Here is a 17,047-nt window from a genome sequence, read left to right on the forward strand (position 1 = left end):
AAAGACAAAGAACCTGGACTAGCCAAAACAAAGAGGAAGAACAAAGTCGAAGGAGTCACACCACCCAATTTCAAGACGACAGCAATCAAGACATCTTGCTATTAGAGAAAAAAAACAGATGCATACGTCAAAGGAACAGAATAGAATGCCCAGAAATAGCCCCCACAGAAACAGTCAACTGAGTTTTGACGAAACTGCAAAGGCAACTTTACTGAGAAAGGATTGTCTTTCCGGCAAATGGCTCTGGTACAGTGGGACATCCATATGCGACAGGGAAAAAAAATAAGGAACCGGACATAGATCTTAGACTTTAAAACCAACTTAAAATTGCTCATAAACCTAAAGCAAACTGCACAGCCATGAAATTACTAGAAGACATCAGAGAAAATCTACAAGACCTAGGGTTTGTGATGTTTTAGGTGTGCCACCAAAAGCACAATCCAAAAGAGCAAAAATAAATTGAATTGGATTAAAATTAAAAACTTCTGCTCTGTCAAAGAAACTTTAAGAGAATGAAAAGCCATAAATTGGGGCGGGGAGAATCTTTGTAAAACACATACCTGATAAAGGGCTGATATCCAAAATATGCAAAGAACTCTTAAAACAGTAAGAAAACAAACAACTCCACTAAAAAAATGGGCAAAAGATCTGAAGACACACTTCACACACACACACACACACACACACACACACACACACACACACACACACTCATGCAGAGGACAAATAAGCATATGAAAAGATGCTCAGCCTCACATGTCATCAGGGAAATGCAAATTAAAACAACAGTTAGATACCACTACACACTTATTAGAACGGCTCAAATCCAGAACACTACCACTTGCTGGCAAGGCTCCAAAGTAAGAGGAACTCTGGCTCATTGCTGGTGAGAATACAAATTGATAGTCACTTTGGTTTCTTACAAAGATAAATTTTCTCATATAATTCAACAATAGCACTCCTAGGTACTTACCCAAATGATTTGAAAACTTATGTCCACACAAAACCTGAATGCGAATGTTTATTGCAAACTTATTCATAACCACCAAAATCTGGAAGCAACCAAGATGTTTTCAATGAGTGAATGGGTAAACAAATGATAGTACATTTATATAGTATAATACTACTCGGCAATAAAAAGGAATGAGCTATGAAGTGAACTAAGCAGGTGAAAAGGCTGCATACCACATGATTCTATTTATATGACATTCTGGAAAAGGCAAAGCTACAAAGCTGGTAAACAGATTAGCGGTCGCCACAGGTTTGGGGAAAGAAGAAGATTGATAAGTGAAGCACAAGTTTTATCTGGGGGCGGTGAAACCATTCTGTGTGATACTCTAGTGGCAGATACACGAAATTGGATACTTGTCAAAACCCATGGAACTTTAGAACACAAAGAGAGAAACTTGATGTCTGAGATTTTTTTTAAAATCACTTAAAAATTGACAAGGGGATCTGAGAATGGAATGTAGACTGCAACGAAAGAATCTAACTGTGTCACAAATGTACGAAGCAACCTCACTGAAGGGGGTGAGGAATAAAGGTATGTACCGAACTAAGGAACTCCAGATGTGAGCACGGATGGAAGATAAAGACAAAATGAACCAAATGTATACACTATACTTCAGATGGTAAAGCTGTTTCCTATGGGACACGAGTTAACATTCTGAAACCGCCATGCGTGTATGCTGGAACTGACCAACTGAGTAAGTGGGCGGCAGATGGCTAGAGCAGGAGCAGGAGGTCACAGACAAGGAAGGGGAGAAGTCTGGAATGACCTATGTGATACTGGATCAGAGCTGAGACATCGTTATGTATTCACATTTAGCTTAATATATATAGAAATGGACACGTTTATAGATATCTGTATATACGCAGGTTAGCAGCAAACACACATTCCCTTGCTGTCTACTGCAAAGACCTGGAAGTAAATACAAAAGCACTTAGCACCCCAATCTTGGTTTCTACAACCACCTTCAGTGAAAGGAACCAGGGCTCCTTGGGGAACTGCCTGACTCTAGAGCTGGGGTTCATGACCCGGTCAGTGACTTCCCAAATTTGGGCCAGTCCAGCCACCCTCCTCCCCACTGTGGCCCAGGAGCAACTACAGCATCACGCTTCTGGGCACTGCCAGAGGCACAGTAGACCCCACAGCCCATGGGTCTTCAGTGGTCTCTCCGAGACCCCTCTTTCCTCATCTCTCTCTCTCCCACCCTGCCACCTTCGATGACTGTGGAGCCTGAGCCTCAGCTCCCGAAGATTCCACGCAAACCTCAGCTCCCACTTCACAGACCTTGACCCCCTCTGAAATCCGGAGAGAGGAGAAATCACCTGCCAGATGCTGAGACATGCCCCTGGCTTGAAGCTGCCTATGTCCCCTCCTCCCTTGGTGCTCTCTGTCCCTCCCGTCCCTGATTTGGTTTCAGGTCACCTTTGCCTGTGTTTAAAGGTCATGTCATATATCTCCCATGACCTTCCCAGCAGCTACCCCCTCCTCAGCAGCGTTAATCTCTGCCTTTCTACATCCTCACTCCCCTCTAGGCTCAGACATGCTCCGGTCACCCCGTCTCTGAATAGGCATGCAAACTCTGATCTCACATCAGCTCCTACAGTTGAAGGCACAAGCACAGGCCATGTTCTCAGATCTGGGTTCAAGTCTCCACTCTACCGCTGACCAGCTGAGTGGCACTGGGAAACAGCACAACCACGCTGCAGTCCTTGGAGAGGTTCCGCACGGAGGGCACCACGTGAGGGCTTTGCTTACAGCAGAGCATCCTCGAGTCCTGTTAACACCCTCGGAGATGGGGCCACTATATTTTGTTAGGAGGACGGGAAGCGGGGACCTTGCATAAGTTCACACAGCTCATGCACACAGAGGTGGGGCTCGGACCAGCTTGCTCACGCGAAGCGCCATCTGTCTCCCGAGCAAACTAATGCTCTGGTCATCCAGCCCTCACTTGTCACTGTCGCTGCCTTCCCAGGGACTCCTGCAAGAACTGAGGGGACCACTGTGTAGGGGCGCTCAGCACCATGCCTGGCACATAGCAAGCAAGCACCACGCGACACAGGGCGGCGGCAACTGCAGTAGGATGCTGCCACACGCCCTTTTTAAAATTCTTCTCCTCTCGGCTTCCATGAAGTCACGATTGTCCAGCTTTCTTCCTGCTTTTCTGACCCCTGTCTTACACTCCCCATCATGCCCTTCAGCTTAGCCTTCAAATTACAGAGTCCCTCTTCGGGCACCATGCCACCCACTCTCCAGCTCCCTCCAAAGACCCCAGAGCCTCCACACTGCCTAATGCTCCTGCAAACTCACGCCCCCCTCCCCTCCCCAAACCTGTGCCTCCTCTGGTGCTTCCTTCCTGGGACCCCAAACTGGATCTCACTGTCCCCTCCCTTCCTTAGACACCAGCAGTGGTGCCCTGTTTGTCAAAAGAACAAAATGTAGACTGTACAGCAAGGCAAGAAAGGCCGCCCTCCGCCTAGTCCAAACCATCCTCCAGACTGCCCCCAGCAGCCCAGGTCACGGCAAGGTGGCTGCCATGCCTCTCCACCACCAGAGCTGCTCTTCCCCTGCTAAGTGCCCTGAGCGCTCCAGCAAGGCCTCGCAGGGCATCATGTCAGAACCCTCACATCCTGGGCAGTCCCTCCAGACTGGCTCCATTTGTCTGGGTCCCTATTTAAAAAGCAAGCCCCAAAACCAGCAACACTCTGGGCCCTGAGGGGAGCTACCCACTCCTGCATTCCGAAAAGTACACCACTCCAAATGCACTGTGTCCTCTGCACACCTCCCGGCAGGCCACACCACGCTGGCTTCCAGCGGCAGCTCAGCAGCCAGTCAGCCTCGGCTGGCCGCAAGCTTCAGCATGCTCCCAGGACACAGCTCCAGCCCAGAGCCCTCCCAAGTCTCCACTCTGCTCTTTCAGGGCCGAAAACCCCACAGGGGCAGGGACTTCCACCTCTGTGCACCCTCCAAAGCCCACCGAACCGCCGCACCCTTAGTCCATTTGTACAGAGGACGCCAGAGGGTTTGTAAGGTCATGTGGAAAGGTGGGGTCATGTCGGAGGAACAGCCATACGTAAACTAGCGCCGCTCCTCCCTTTTAAAAATCCTATGGGCTTTAAAAATAGAGTCTAGGCGAGAGCAGACTGTGTGTTAAGCATCTCGTGATTTGCGGCTCAGAGGCGGCTGCAGCACTGACAAAGGTCCTGTGAACTTAAGAGCTATTTCACAGCAGTAGAAGGTATCATTTGGCTAACAAGATAGGTTCTTTTAAAGGAAAAATCTGGAGCCTGGATTGAAACAAAACTTGGATGAGATGCCGAACACGAGAAAGGGGAAGTGCTAGGCTGAACCAGCCCCTAGCGCCTTACACCACGACGATCATTTATTCAAGCATAAAAACTGGGACATCGCTCTCATGCACTAATTAGACAAAGAAATGAGATATGCAAATGTTTTTTAAAAGTCTACTTACTACATCATTCTCACCGGGTGAAAGTTAATAAACACAACCCAGTGGGGCCACTCTGGCGCTAACACTGTCACCCTGAAGACCTGGCCTGTGACCCCCCTGGGGACAAAAGTCAAGTTTGAGTCCAGGGCCACCACACAACCTGGAGACAGAAGATTTAATCCTCATGATGTCACACAGGCCAGGTTGGCTCAGAGATTAGAGATTACCCAAACAAGAGGCATGGAAGTTTCCAGAAATGTAAGCTGCTGCACTTTGAGGCCCTGTGTCCAGCACTCCTCTCCAGTGCATCCTCTAAATACAGGGTCTTTGGCAAGAGTTGTTCAGTGGGGACCCTCTGTGTTCCGGCCCACGTGCGTTGCCTCTGCCAAGCCACCTCAGCTCACAAGCTTCTGTCTTCCCCGTCCATAAAGCTGGGGCCACAACAGAGCTGCTGCAAGCCCGGGGGGAGAAAGTGCACACATGTCACATACCCAAGCCATGGGCGGTCAGCACCGCCAGCCCCTCCCTCCTCCAGGACCTGGAGAGAGGGAGGTGCCAGTGTGTCCATGGGCCGAATCAGTTAACACTCACTTACTGAGGACCTCCCATGCCCCTAGAAGTGTGGGCACCCCTGCCTTCTGGCAGCTGACAGTCTAACGGGCAAAGGAGAAGCAGCCCACCATTATCACCTAGGCTGGGAGAGCCAAGTGCAGGGAGGGTGGCTACAAGACGGGGCAAGGCCTTGGGGGTCGGAGGACCATGGGCACAGGAACGGTCTGTGCAGAGCCTGGAGGTGGTGAGGTGGTGAGGCCTGTTTGGGGAGCTGCAGCCAGTTCTATACTGCCGGAGTGTGACATCACCCCTTACCCAGAAAGAATTTCCCTAACCCAGCTCCCCCACAGTTTGGGGCCAAGGCTGCTCACTGAAGCTTTAATCCTGTTATACAGCTGTCTTCAGAGATTGAAACTATCCCGGACCCACAAGTCATCCTCCCAGAATAGCACTGAGTCACCCCGACAGTGTCGTCATACCCAAGAGGCTCACCCATGAGCAATCTGCAAGCATGAGCCAGGGAGCAAGTGAGCCCTGCAGGAATTAAAATAGGCTCTGCCCCAATACACACCTGCCTGGGCTGAAAATACCCTGCTGGGGGCTAAAACAAAATGTGGATACACATGTGAGAGATGGAGAATGTTTGCTTTTATTTTTTTTTAAAGATTAAGATCAGGTTTCTAGTGCCCTTAATACATTTAAAATGCCACAGAATGACCCACATCTGATCTCCACAGAGCTGTGATCTAGATTGATTTTTTTCTCTACCAAAGAAGCCTTTCCTTCATCACTGTATCCATCTGTCTACTCATCCATCCTTCTAGTCATGCATACATGCATCCATCTATCCATCTATCCATCCATCATCCATCCATTCATCCACCCACCCACTCACTCATTCATCAAGTGTTCAGCTAAGTGCCAGACCCTATTCTAAGTCCAGAGTGGACAACAGGTCCTACATCTTGAAGCTGACATTCCCAATGACCAGCCTCAGAAATTGGGGACCCTGGGCAAGACCTACTTGCCCCTGAGTTTTCTGACCAGCAAATAAAGGTGGTTCTACAGAAGCCCTCCCTTCCCAGGGCCCACCTTGCAAGCAGGAAGTGCCTGTTCCTCAATTTACCTTCTCTTATTCTAGCCACCTCTCCAAACTCAAGTCAAGTCTGACCTTGAGGGAATTTCCCATAATATAGGCAGGATTCCACATCTCTTCCCGTCCCATCACCCCTAACTGTGTAGCAATGAAGTAAGGCCCCTTTTCCTACAGGGACAGGGGACTGTGCTTCTCACTGGGATGTAGCAGCACAAACATTTCAAATATGAACAACATTCCCTCCTTCCATGATCCCTGCATTAGGGTTTCTGAGGCACCCCCACCTGGCTTCTATACAAATTGAGAAGTAAACCAAGGAACAGCAAACATGGGCCAAAATATTACCTTTCTTACTGATGCAAGTCAGGCTAGAGGAAGTAGCTTGCTAATACCCCATCCAGCCTTAGACACAGCTGCCCAGGCAGTCCTGCTGCACTGGACAAGGAGGCCTCCCTGTGAGGAGGAGCCTTCCATGGGCCCTCTTTATACCTGCTCCTTAAGGAAGGAGAAAGAAGGAGGTCCAGGGGAGCCCCAGATCTCACTGTCGAACTTCTCAGCAAGCTGGGTAAGTGAGTGAAGGCAGAGGAAGCATCTGCCTCTTTCAAGGAAAATCGCTATTGATGGAAGCAGAAGAGGTGCCCCCCACTTAACGCCTTGGATGAGCACAAGCCACACAGTCAGCAAAGCCACACCTGCCATCATGCTTGGTCTCGGACATCCCATCAGCCCCAGCATGCTCTCCATTCTGTCTCCTGCATAGGCACCATACTCTCTCTCCACCCCTTCCATACCAGCCACGTCTCATGTCTTCCTTGGACCATTATCATCATCCCAGTTGCCAGTGCTTCACCCCTCTATCCTCTACCCACCTGCATGACAGTCTGTCTAAAATGCAAACCTGATCATGTCCTTATCTCACATGTAATCCTTCCTTCGCAGACTACATGGCTCATGAGTCCTCTTGTGTTATGGCACTGGCTCACCTGTCAGCTTGCTCAGCTGGTAGACAGCACCACAACCTCTCACCCTGGTGGCCCTTGGTCTGATCCTGCTCATAGTTCCACTAATCTCACATTGACTATAATTGCTGGTTTCAGTCCCTCTGCCCCCAATCCTCTCTATCCCTCTAATTAACCTGAACTGACCCTGGAGCATAAATAGATAACTCAGGGAAACAATTCTGAAAAGCAATCTCCAGTGGATACCTACAGAAAAATTACAGAAGCAACTGCATCCAAAAAAGAAAAACATATCCCGATAGAAAGGATAGATGAGAGAGAGAGCTCTTGAAAATTAAAAATAATTGTATGAATAAAAAATGTGTAATCAGAAAAATGTCCAGCAAATCCTGTATAGAAATATGGGGGGAAAGTCAAAAACAGCTATCAAGACAAAAATTCCAACCTCCAAATAATTAGAGATCTGAGAAAACATGAAAAAATGGGGAAAACAGAATTATCAAAAAAACTAGTAGGAAAAAAAATCCCCAGAATCAAGAGAGATACCAGTTTTTGAACTGAAAGAGCCTACTAAGTGCCATGCAGGATAAAAAAAAACTCAGACACGTTATTGAGAAATTTCCACAAACCTAGACAGATGGCTCCCGGAGATGAAGTGCAGGTCTCACACAGGGAGCTATGAGACTTTCCACTAGCAAACTTGATGCTGGAAGACAACAGAGCAACATCTTAAAGTTTGAAGGAGGATGATTCCAACTTAGAAGTCTCAGCTCAACTATTGATCAAATGTGAGGGCAAAATACAGCCTACTTCATAGAAAGAATCCAAATATGACCACTCCTACCCCTTCCAGAGGGAAACCAAGCAAAAAGACAAGGGGGAATATAAGAAAAAGCTGAACCACTCCCGGAAATCCACTGAAAGAGACATTTAGATGATGATCACTGTACATCAGGCTTAGAAACCGATATATTGTTATAGATCAAGTTAAAATAAAAAATCAGTGTGGGCTCCATGAGAGCTACAGGGAGAGTTATGAGATGGGTTCCACACAACAGGCAAAATGGACAAGAAGCTGGAAGATGTTACTGATATGGTGACATGGTGATGAAGACATATGTTTCTGTACCAAAAAGAAAAAAAAAAAGGCAGTCAGAAACTCTAGGAGAACCCGAAAAGCCTACCAAAACACAGTGACTTAAATACCAAGCAAACAAAAATGTGACATGATTTTGGGGTAATTTATAGAGTGTAAGAAGTGAGTCCATTTGACCTCAATGCTAAGAATATTGTTCTTCAAATTCTAAAGGTGTCACAACATTGGACCTGTAGAGAGAAATCACAGTCCCTCATATACAACATGGCTCCACAGAGAACAGTGCTTCAGAGCCCTAGCTATTACCTGAAGTCCACGAGTTAGATTATGGTTACAGAATAAAATGTAAAAGCTTCAGCCTTGGTAATATAAAAGTCAGTGGTCCTACCAACAGAGGTGGGGAGCAGATGGAAAGAGGTCAAGAAATAGGGTTGTTTGGATAAGAAATGGAGGTTTAAGAATGTTTATAGAAACTGTGGCCATCCTGGGAGAATTAAAAATAATATAAAAATCGAAAATTGTGAGGGGAAAAACTGAGAGAAGGAACAGAGGTGAGGTGTCATATCAGTGAACTAGATCCCCCACCTCTCGTAGCAGAGACGTAGAAATGTCTGGAGTTGATAAATAGGAGAGGTATAATATACAAACATTCCACCGACCATCACTTTGCTTCTCAGTCCCTATAAGGGCTATGTGGAGACCAATTTAAACAACCCAGTTTGCTATCTTTAATTTACCTAAGGAAGTCTGAACTTTTTTGGCTTATTAAACTTCGTTGTGGTAGGCATAGGTGTTCAAAATCATTCCATTGGACTGAGCTCAAGGTTGAACACAATCAATAATGTTCATTATAAACGGACCTTTTCCCCACAAAAAAAAAAAAAAGTACATGCAAAGGCCAGAGCAGCCCACCTCCCCTCCCCATCCGGCTCCCGGCACATGGGTGCTCAGGACCACAGTGACACAAGGCCATCAGGCAAAGCTGGCAGTGCCACAATTAAAGAAATCGGGCCCCAGTCATGGCTGGGAAGGAAGCCTGGATCCTGGCCCAGAAGCTAAACACTTGGCATCTGCCAAATCCCAGTTTGGGTGGAATCTCCACGTTTTTATATGCAGACAACAGATTTTTTTAATCGTTGGTTTGCTTTGCTTTGGTTTGGTCTGGTTAACCAAAGCAAACACAAGTGTGCGCCAAGGTGGTAGGCGTGCCAGTGAGCAGGCGCCATGCACCACAGAGGCCCGCTCCCCGGAGAAGGGCGAAGGCAGTCCCCGCATGCGGGTCAGGGTCAGGGTCAGGGTCAGGATCAGGGCCTGGCAAGAGGCCACGTGCAAGCCGCAGGACACCCCGTGAGGGCTGTTACCTCTGCTATGTATCAATTTTCTCACCTTGAAATGGGGGTCGTGACAGCGCCCGCCTCCCAGGGCTGCTGGGCCGACTCAGAGCGACGTGTGTGCAACACTTGGGCCCCTCGTGCAGGGACGCACTTGGGACGTGTCAGTCATGTGTGTGCTGCAGCCTGAGCTGCTGCAGATGCTGTCTGTGCAGACTGCGGAAGGATGGGTTCGTCCACAGGGATAGCAGAACGGAGGAAGGAAATGTGGAGCAAAGAAGGGGACAGGAGCTGTACAAGCAGCCATACTACATGCAGTATCAGGTTTCGTATGGGACAGTTCCTAAGGACAGCCATTAATCACCCATCTCTGACCTTCTAGGTGGCAATGACGATACTCCCTGGAGCGTCAACAGAGCTGCTGAGGCGATGAGGCTCCTCACAGCTGCAACCTGGCAGCCTTTCTACCTGGCCCAGGTGAGCCGGCTGCTAGAGCCGATGAAGGTAGGCCCACCAAGCAGGACCCGGGCCCACAGCAACCTGAAAGTCACACTAGCCACAGCAGCACCACCTCCCTCACAGCTGCGACTGCCACAACCCAGGACGTGAGGAGACTGAGGCTCCCCACCAGGCTTGCTCAGCCTCTGACACCTTAGTCGAAGGGAGCTGTGTTCCTAGAAACACCATCACAATCCCAGACTTCTAACATTCCTGGGCCACATCAAGACTCGCCCCTCCCACCGCATACAGCAGCTCTGCACCCCGCGTGTTCTCAGTCGTCCACCTGCAAATGCAACCCTGATGGGGAAGAGCTGGATGCCGGCTCCCAGGGCCTTCCGCCAGCGAGGCTTGTTAGGCCTCGTTAGAAACGTTTCTGTGAAAGACGTGCACTGGAATCTGCTCGCTCAGGTCCCTTCCAACCATGAAATCTCCATGCCTCCCTTGCTGTGAAGTGTCCTCAACACCACTGCTGCCCCTCCCGCCAGCACGAGCCCAGAGGCTTCTCCACCCAGACTGCCTCCCAACACTGTAGCTGCTCAGCCACCAGACACACCATGGGCCCCAGGAGGGCTGGGCCTGCTTACTACCCAGTGTCTCCTTCAAGGAAAGCATTCAACGCGTGCTTAGGAATCGAGGTAAATCAAACTGGAGATTTTTTCAATAGTCAGGTCATACGAAATCTCCATTTCAAATGATTCTCTGTAATCCAACTGGATCATTAGCTCTTTGGTCTTTGGAGGAAAAGGAAGCAAATGTATCTCTTAAAAAATAAATGTTTGAATTGCAGTTGTTGAAAACATAAATAACTGCCATGAAAACACCACACAAAAAAATATTTAATCATTTCATACCCACCCAAAATGCTGCAAACAGGTGTGTTTAAGATATTTGTGAGTCAGATTACATACTGAAGAGTGGTCATGATATGCCACATCCCAGTCACAGTCCTGGTCTTGAACCAGACAGTCACCCAGCCAATGATGCCAGCTCTTGGATTGGCCACTTTGTAAAATCGACACTCATAGCTGGTAAGGAGCTAAACCGATGAGAACAACAAAATCCCCAGCACGCCTTACATACAAAAGTATGTTACCTGTGAAGGAAAAATGTTCTGTGAGTCATCACTGGTATTTGCTACCCTCTGGTGGTCAACCCCAGGAAGTCTCTGCACCAGAAAACTGGAAACTATGTGTATAGTTCACAGATGGCCCCTCCAAGAACAGTCCAGGCCAGAACCCCATCTGATTTGCCCACCCTTCGAGCAAATCCTGTTGCTTTGCTCCCCAGTTATGTGTGTGTGTGTGTGTGTGTGTGTGTGTGTGTGTGTGTGTGTGTATGAGAGACAGACAGACAGACAGACAGGACACTAAAGAAAGAATAACATCCACTATCCACTCCAGGAGGAGTCTGAACCTGCTTCCTCGAAGCACACACAATGTGTAAAAGACTCTCATGCAACCAACACAGGACGAGTGACCTGCATGAGAACAGAAGACTGGCCATGGCACAGAAGTGTCAACAGAATAAACATCCGTCAACTTTTCAAGACAGTACTCTAGGAGGCCCATACCTTCCCTCGCTGTACCCTCCATTTCGCCCATAGTCTGGGGCAGAGGCCTCGTGGAGCTCTTTATCGGAGTGCTGGTTTCTACCCAATACCATGCCATCCAGTCCCCACGCTGAACCCTCGGGTGCACAAGACCCACTGAGACGCTCCTTTTTGAGCCTTCCCCTGGAAGAGGGCCAGGCTCAGGAGGGCGATGGATAACTCTGGTCTCTCCTTACACACTTCTGCCTGGAGGGGTCCCTAAAATACGGCGTCCATCAGGTAGGTGACTATTGTTCTCTAGAACATTCCACAGCTTTTCATTAACTACTAAATCATACATGATCTAGTCAGCCTACATTCAGTCTTTATAGTGGGATGAGTCAGTGGGTAGATGAATGGATAGATGGATTGATGGATGGACGAATGGACGGACAGACACACGGATGGATAGATGTGTGGATAGAAGAGTAAAAACACTTCCACAATATTTAGTGTTCTCCTAGACCCTGCACTGAAACTAAATAAAAAAGCATGATCTTTACTCCTTAAATGTTCCGTTAATAATAATAAAAATGAGATCAATCTAAGTGACAAGAAGAAGCGATGGACATAAAATTATTCTAGAAGAAAATAAAAGTAGGTGACCTCCTAGCAAGAATTAAATGGACAAAACCCTGATAGTTTTCTCATAGTAGCCACAGAAATTGAAGCTATTAATTTAAGGGGACTGAGCAAGCTTCAACTCAGGGAAAAGGTTCGTGGTTTATCAAGGCCAATAGAATGTCACGCTCTAACATGAGCTGGCCATCCCCCACCCCGGCCGTCCCCCACACTGGCCAGTGACCAGAGCGCACAGACCTAGCACTGCAAAGCCCAATGCAGGAGCCAAACACCAGGGTCGAAACAGTGATATCAGGGACATCACTGGGGGCGTGTCAGAGCCCGGGTGAAGGGGAAGCTCAAGGCAAGACAGAGGGCTGCAGGGACACGCAGCCTCCCCCAGCACCACGCAGGCCCGCATTACAGCACTGCTATGCCCCATGGTTTAAAGCGCCACCTCTGACTCAGAGGGAGGCTCAGATAGCCCAGCTCCTCTGTATCGTTCTAATTCTCCATGAACCCTTTCAGTCAAAGGTCTCAGAAAGGTCCACAGAGAGGACAGACTGTCTTGAAAAAGTGGACTTGACCACCTTCCCTAGACCGTTCTCATGCCCAGCAAACTCCCTGTCAGAAAGGCCCTGTGTCTGTCACAAGTTCTAAGTGTCCCTCCGAAACCAGTTTCCTCCTTTGCCCTCCCCCAGCCCCAGGAGATGGGGAAAGCTGCCGCGGCCTTCCGTACTGCAACCTTTTACGGCTCAAGGATGGTCTTTCCATCTCTCTACTTTTCTCTCAAGACCATGTGTCCTTCACGGAAGCCTGGGAAGTCACCTCATGGCACAGACCCCACAGCCCCATCCCGCACGCATGGCTGGCCCTGCCCACAGCCACTTTTCAGCTGCATCCAGACTCGGTCTCATCATTCTCCCCTCAGCTCCAAGAAGCCAGTACCATCAAGAGGTGAGCATGATCCTCTGTGACCCTTGCTACTTCACGTGTCATACTAACCACCGGTATGCCTAAACTTGATCATTTAAGCACCCACATCCCTGTAACAATGCTGACGGCCTACGTGTGCTGATGGTTCAACACACGCAGGCACTGGTCTAAGCCCCCTGCATTATCGACTCACTTGGGCCTCCTACCACTCTGGGAGGAAGTACTGTTATCATTTTTAGAGGCACACAAAGGTTCAGGGCCTTGCCCAGGCCAGACACATGTGGGATGTCAATCCAGAAAGCTGGTTCCAGAGTCCGAGCTCTGAGTAGCCTCACTGTGGAGTCTGGAGCAGGCACACACCTATCTGTCTCCATGCATATCGATTCCACTCATGTCACCTGAATCACACCACATGGCACCTTCCCCTCGCCCGTGGGAGGCGCATCCTAACCCTAGGCTCAGTGGCCAGCTCACAGCCTTCCACGACTCGAGCTGTAACCAGGTAACTCCTTAGCTCTGCACATGCCCAGCACCCCCACTGCCACTCGTGCCCCATGCTGCATAGGCTGCCCATCCCAGCTTGCACTACTGTGTCTTCCAACACAATTGGCATGGCAGCCTGTCCACGCAGCATAGGCATCCACACCCTTACCAGGGCTGTCCAACACTGCATGCTCAGTGCCCACCTCAGGTACATTCCTTTACCGCCTCATGCCTCGGTTTCCCCATGTGTCATATACATGGGCATACCAGTGGGAACAATTTAGCACTTACAAAGCACTTATTACAGGCATGACTCACAGTAAGGGCTCAATAAATATTATCTGCTTATAACAGTATTTTCAGTGTTTCCATGAGATGGCTAATTTTTTTTGTCCAGAGAAATTAAAATTAAGCCCAGGTCCGCTCCACAGTGTCATAGCACTCACAGCAACAGCAGCAGACGTGTAGCCTGTCCCTAGGGGCCATCATCGTGAGGTCTCCTCCCTGCCCTGGTTGAAGCCGGGAGTGGTGGCCTTGCTTGGTGGAACTGTCATGAGACTCACCACCTTCTCCAGCATATGTCCTCTGCAGGGCATTCCATGGCCCAGCAGGCCCAACGACCCTCCCCACTGTCTCCCATGCCACCCTGGCCAACCGTCCAAGCCCAGAGGGGATTTGAGCCTATCCTCACCACCAAGACCTCACCCGGCACATAGTAGAGTGGCAAAAGCTGGTGAGGCAAGGAAGAGCCAGCTGGTCACCTCACTCCGAGAATGAGAGAAGCAGAAACTGCCCTTGGCAGCCTGCTGGGCGGACTTCATCCCCACAATGCCTGAGTCCAGGACTAGATAGTGAGCATGTCTGCCTCCCACACGCCACGTGCCTGCAGGGACAGTCCTCCTTGTATCCACCACACAGACCCTGCGGTGTGTCCCCATGTATCACGGTGCCTGGTTTCCACCTGCAAATGAGTGACCACAGGGCCTACTCACAGCTCAGTGAGCGACCATGCACATACACAGCCAACATGAAGGACAATGCCCAAGATCGGACAACAGAGAGAAAGGGAGATGGAAAACCCATCGTTCTGGGTGGGAGGAAAGGGCCTCCCTCTCCTTGGGCCTCCAGACTCCCGGTGACTTTCCCCAGTCTCCTTCCTCCTCCTGAAAAGATCGCCCAGCCTCCCCCCACCCCCACCTACCACCCCTGCCAAACATCTTAGTTTCCGTCCTTTTGTTCCTGCTAATCATTTAATTTGGCACGGCATTTTGGACACGAATTAGAGGACGGCTGTTATGGCAAGGCTTTAAGAGAAAATCTGAAAGTTCTAAGAAGTGCTGTGGAAATGAGAGGTAACCACGAAAAGCAAGACATCTGGGCAAAGTTTAAAAGGGCCCGGCACGCTCAGCCTTGAGCGGATGTCACCATGGGGAGCCGAGGTGACAGTTTCCTAATGCAAAAGGAATATGCACACCAGGGAAGGGATCTGTGAGAGCAGACGAGCGGGCCCAGCTCAGGTTTCAGCCCAGAAAACATCTGTCATGTGTTGGAGCCGTAAGCGATGAGCTGCCCAGATGCTGGTGACGAGGGCAAAGGCTGGGGTCGCTGTCCGTCAGGCCAACCACGCAGGGCCCAGCCCCACCAGCTCTGCCAGGGGTGTCCCGGGACCTGGCAGACCTACATCTCAAGCAAGCAGCTGCCATCTGGGGCCACTGTGCTTTGTTTCAGATACCCGGGAATCGGAAGGACACCGGGGCCTCTGCAAATGCATCAGACCCACTTGCCACCTGGAAGCCAGGGTTCCAGTCCTGTGTTTCGTGGAAAAGCCCATTTGGCCCTTTCCCACAGCCAACTCCTAACTCCCCAGGCACGGCGACAGCAGCGGCAGCCATCACATCAGCAAGAGCTCCGGGCCACCAAGCATTTACCCAGTGCCAGCACGGCACACATCTCCTCACTGGTGCTTCACCATTGAAGGCCTGTTTCACAAACGAAGAAACTGAGACAAAGAGAGCTATCTATGGCCCCACGGCTGGCACGTCTGGCTGAGACTGGGGCCCAGGGTCTCTGGCTTCAGCGCCTGTGGTCACAAGCAGGCCTGTACATTGCCGGAGATGAAGTATGTATGTCCGACGCCCAACAAGGAACTGACCCAAAGTGGCCCTCCAAGGCCCTCCGGGGTCAGCAGGAGAATGGATAAGGGGCATCTTTTTAAAGTCATTCGTTCTCTCTCTGCTCCCTACACCACCCCCACTCCAGGTCTGGTGACATTTAACATCAGCCCTTTCCTACAAGTCCCCACACTATGCACACATCCCACGCCTGCCCAATAAGACTCTGCCACCAGCCTGGACAAGCTAACAGGGCTGCAGGTACATGACGTCCACACACAGCATCACCTGCCCAGCCTCTGACCAGCATATGTTTGTATGTCCCCCACACTCTCCTCACAGGGACCCCACAGGCTGCTGTCACGGTTTCTTATGACCCTGGACCAGGTTTGTTCCATCTTCCCTATAGCCCATCCCAGGTTCATCTGGCAGCTCTCCTTCCACCTCTTTCTGGAGTCCTGAAAATGGCTGAAACGGCCCCTATTTCAGACTCAAACACGAGGTCGGTTTCGTCAGCACTGTGACACCTGCCCTGCCTGCAGCACAGGCTTCTTCTGGGGCCTCGTTCACCCCTCTGCCAACTCAGCTAAGGGCACTGGTTGAGCCACCCCTCTCGAGGGACCTCAGAACTGCACATCCACCAGTCCCCTTCGAGAGCCACCGAAACCCAGGCGCAGAGGGCAGTGCACATGGCAGGTGTCATGTCATGGCCCAGCACTGAGTTATTTTCAGCATCACAGCTCTACCCACTGGCAGGAAGGGCACCACACAGGGAAGCTGGTGTCAAACAGGCTTCCTATGAAGGGACAGACCTGGCAGGTGTGAGTGAGGAAGGGTGTTCCTGCTATTCAGAAGACTGCGAGCTATCAGCCCAGAGCTGGACAGATGAAGGTTATTCCTTGTTAATAGAAACGTCAGGTGTATTCCTGGGATTCTTAATTTTCTTCCCACTTCACTAGCTCAATGGAGCTTAAATCAGTTTTTCCCTCGGGCAAACAGATGGAGCGGGCCCAGAGAACTCTGCTGAGCCCTGAGGGCTAGGGGGCCTTCCAGAGCTTTCTCCTAGGGCTGCTCTTACCAAACCAATATATGGGGGTGGGGGGGCAGGTGGCCTCTGGAAGTCTGGCCTCACCACTTGCCCTACAGTATTGATGCCACACCCCAAACGGCCCCGTGAGCATTGGAGCTCCCCAGAGGACTCACCAAGACATGCCAGCCTCACTACACACACAGCTCTTTGCTGCTTTTCCAGCAAACATGCTTGTCCTGACCACTCATTCTCTCGGGTCATCCTTTGTGGCTCTGCTGCCACATTGCCGTATTCCTCCCAGTATGGTCAGTGTCTCACATCTGGGCCACAGATGGATGGCACCCCA

The 17,047-nt window shown here is 50.0% G+C and overlaps 1 protein-coding gene across 1 annotated transcript in view; it reads right to left on the reverse strand.

Moving 5' to 3' along the window:
* Positions 1 to 17,047, reverse strand: part of ACOXL (acyl-CoA oxidase like) — a 201,364-nt gene that overhangs the window by 171,924 nt on the left and 12,393 nt on the right. The window lies entirely within an intron of this gene.

Source organism: Pteropus alecto, unplaced genomic scaffold, assembly GCF_000325575.1.
Source record: "Pteropus alecto unplaced genomic scaffold, ASM32557v1 scaffold223, whole genome shotgun sequence".
NCBI lineage: Eukaryota > Metazoa > Chordata > Mammalia > Chiroptera > Pteropodidae > Pteropus > Pteropus alecto.